The sequence below is a fragment of the Pseudophryne corroboree genome, chromosome 2, assembly GCF_028390025.1.
Source record: "Pseudophryne corroboree isolate aPseCor3 chromosome 2, aPseCor3.hap2, whole genome shotgun sequence".
NCBI lineage: Eukaryota > Metazoa > Chordata > Amphibia > Anura > Myobatrachidae > Pseudophryne > Pseudophryne corroboree.
In genome coordinates, this window is record NC_086445.1 from 349,556,405 (window position 1) to 349,560,268 (window position 3,864).

Here is a 3,864-nt window from a genome sequence, read left to right on the forward strand (position 1 = left end):
GTGGCTGGCACAAACATGTGGCACATTTTGGAAACAGAATGGCACTGCAGTGGCAGACAGGGTGGCAGTTTAATAAATTATGAAATTGTTTGTCGTCTACGCAAGAATACAGTCCGCAATGCTCCAAACAGCACAAAATGTAAAGAAAAGAGGTGCAAGATGGAATTGTCCTTGGTTCTTTACACCCACCATTATGTTATATATATAATATATTAAACAGGACATGCACAGTTTAACAAACCAATCACTACATGTATGTAAAGGACACTGCAGTATGACCTACAGCGTCACAATACGTGTATGAAAATCACGCTGTAGTAGGACCTACACTGTCACAATACTTGGTTGAAACTGGGGTACCACCTAGAGTGTCACAATACATGTATGATTATTACACTGCAGTCTAGTATAACACACTGGGGTATAGCATACCCACAAAAAATATATATATTTTTTAAATTATATTTTACCTTTTATTTATTTTACACTAGGGCAGAGCCCCTGGATGGATGGACAGAGCACCACTAGATGGAAAGAGCACCACTGGAGGACACAACAGCCCCCTGATGGATAGACAGAGCACCCCTAGATTGACAGAGCACCCCTGGGTGGACACAGCAGCCCCTTGTCGGACACAGCAGCATCTAGACGGATGGACACAGCAGCCCCTTGTCGGACACAGCAGCTCCTTGATGGACAACACAGCACCCCTTACAGCACCCCTTTATGTACAACAAAGCACCCCTGGGGACAAAGCAAAAAAGTATGAGAATCCCTAGTAAGTGGCACACTAAAAAGTAGCCTGCAATATGATTCACCACAAATGAACCTCACCAAAAGTTCATAAAACAACAATACATCACACATTAATTTTGCAGGAATCAAAATTGAAGGCGCTTAATAACAATAAAAGTGTAAATATTAAAACACAAAATACGTCCCTGTAGTTACAGATGGAAAAGATCTCCGTAGAGCAATTCAGGAGCCTTTTTCCTTTGCCAGGAGTCTTCACTCAAGGTGATGATGGCATGCAAAAAAAAAATAATAATATATAAATGTGTAATAAAGATTTTATCACAAGATCATAAAAGGCTTTCTTTATTATGTGATGCACACATGAATTATTCCGAAGAAGGTCGGCTAGTCCAATCAAGGAGCGTACCCTGACTAGCACTTCAAGAGATGTATCATACATATAAAGGTATTTTTTATCCACTACGGTGTTTAGAACGCCAGCATGCAATAGACCCTTTAAATGGTAGGTAAGTGTACCCCACTCACAAGCAGGTTGGATTAAAGCACATAAAGGTTTCTTTTGTGTTCAAGAAAATGTTCTTAGCTGTTTATATGGGGTGTACCCTACTCACATGCAGATCGGTTGTATTCAAGCGTATCTAGGTTTCTTTCGAAGACTCAACATGTCTTTGATCATTAGAAATTACATCCCCATGTGTGGAACTTCCCCAGATGAGCACCATGAACGATTTCAGCAGCAAAAATCCATGTGAAAAAAAAATTTACATTTAGAAAAACAACAGCCCACACAATTGGGGTACAAAGTAAAAAACAAACGCAGTACAGATTAAAAAACAAAGTCTAACAGGTAACAATACACTGAGACTCCCAGGCCCCAGAAAGATGGTACTGATTCACAAAAAATTAGAGAATACATATCTCCAGAAAAAAAAAAATTATATATAAAAAGAGTAACAGTTCATACCTATGTGGTATAGAGATTTTTCCACACTCTCAGTTGGTCAATGCGTTTCAGCCCTTCATGGGCCTTTATCAAGACATGCTTAGAGTGTGAAGAGACCGGATATTTAAAGCTGGAACAACCAATCAGAAAACTTCAATCTATGACATCATCAGTAGAGGACATCAGAGTTTATACATTGATAAATTAGAGAAATAGACTATATATATATATATATATATATATATATACACACAGTCCAGTGGCACTCCTTCCCAGCGTGTATAGCAATGTGCAAATTCCGGTACCCTCCACACGAAGCCTCGGCTCCCCAAATACAGCAAGTGATCCGGCGGCAGTCTCAGCAACAAGAAAAACGGTACACTGTTTTTCTTGTTGCTGAGAGTGCCGCCAGATCGCATGCAATATATATATATATCTATATCTATAAATAGAACAGACAGTAGAGGCACTCTCCAGAATTCATAAAGATGCAAAAAGGTGAATTTATTTATACGTTACACAATACACTCGAATGGTATTCCTTGATATGTCCTCAAGCGCTTTCGGCCCACAGAGGGCCTTCCTCAGGAGGCAGTATGTAATAATTCCATCAGAACATAAGACCAAACACAGGGTCTACCCGGATATCCGGGTAGACCCTGTGTTTGGTCTTATGTTCTGATGGAATTATTACATACTGCCTCCTGAGGAAGGCCCTCTGTGGGCCGAAAGCGCTTGAGGACATATCAAGGAATACCATTCGAGTGTATTGTGTAACGTATAAATAAATTCACCTTTTTGCATCTTTATGAATTCTGGAGAGTGCCTCTACTGTCTGTTCTATAATTTGAATGCCTTTGCATTCTGGAGTGATCACCCCAGTCGTTGTCTCCTTTGAAGATGTGAGTGCGACCATTTTTTGGATATATATCTATAAATAGAAAGAAAATATTGCGCCACGTGTGTTCACCAACGTTTACTTATCCTGAATGTGATTTATACCAAACAAATAGATCTGACACTCCCTAAGAATTTAAAAGGGCGTCTGCTTACCCCCAAACAGGGATGGCGGTTCCCTGTATCGTAAATTTGGTACACAATTGGGGGAAGGGGGTTTAGCGACCAATGGTGTCTATAAGAACTCACACTTTAGGTGAATAATTAAAAATATAAAATACAATTTATTCACGTATAAATTTAAAACACGTATAAATTTAAAACAACAAATCTTTTTCTAAAAAATTGGATAAAAAGGATACACATATAAAATATAATACCAGTTAAAATGAATAAATAATAAAAGATTCCTTAACTTGGTATGCAGTCACTGCCAGATAGCCCAACGCGTTTCGTCAATCAGACTTCATCAAGGGGTGTTAGCAGAATGGGAACAGACTTCTATTTATACCAGTATTCATCTAGTACTAATTATGATGTCACTTCCTGTTGTTACCACATGGTGTTGTATGTTAAGCTACAAACTATTTATTTATTTATATAAATAAGTAACATGATTGGGTAGTATAAAACTGTATTAAGTTCACCCCCACCCCCCCATTATCCATCCCCCCCCCCCCCACCAATATTCCTCCCACATCACTGTTTATTTTAAAATACTATTAGTCTTACGTCGGTCACACTTTGAACTAATATTGACACATGTATGGTAAGTGATTTTTACAGTAAAACCACACTGGACATGCCCAATCTCGCCCGATCTTGGAAGCGAAGCAGTGTCGGGCCTGATCAGTACCAGAACAGGGAGACCACCTGGGAAGATCAGGTACTGTAACTAAACTAGTTCTCAAAAAAGCCTACATGAGCATGTCAGTATTAAATTAATAAATCCCAATACGCACTTTTATTGCACTTTAATTAGTATATCCATACATGCACCTTATCACACATATATGCACTTTAACATTCCAGTATGCACTTTAATACACTAATATGCACCTTAAAAATGCACCTATTCAGCATAAAATATGTACGTTTAAATTTTGCACTGAGCAATTATTTTCCCTCTAAAGATGAATATCCCAAGTATTTTGCAAAATGTATTTCCCTATGTTACTGATAAACTAATCATTTCTATATAGACCACTGCACTACTAATAACTGCTATTAGATCATTTTTATCATGTATTGATCCTTTTTTTCCTCAT

The 3,864-nt window shown here is 38.2% G+C and overlaps 1 pseudogene; it reads left to right on the plus strand.

The window, feature by feature from the left end:
* The first annotated feature begins 3,374 nt into the window (after window positions 1-3,374).
* On the plus strand, window positions 3,375-3,494 carry LOC135051875 (5S ribosomal RNA; annotated as a pseudogene).
* The last annotated feature ends 370 nt before the right edge of the window (window positions 3,495-3,864 follow it).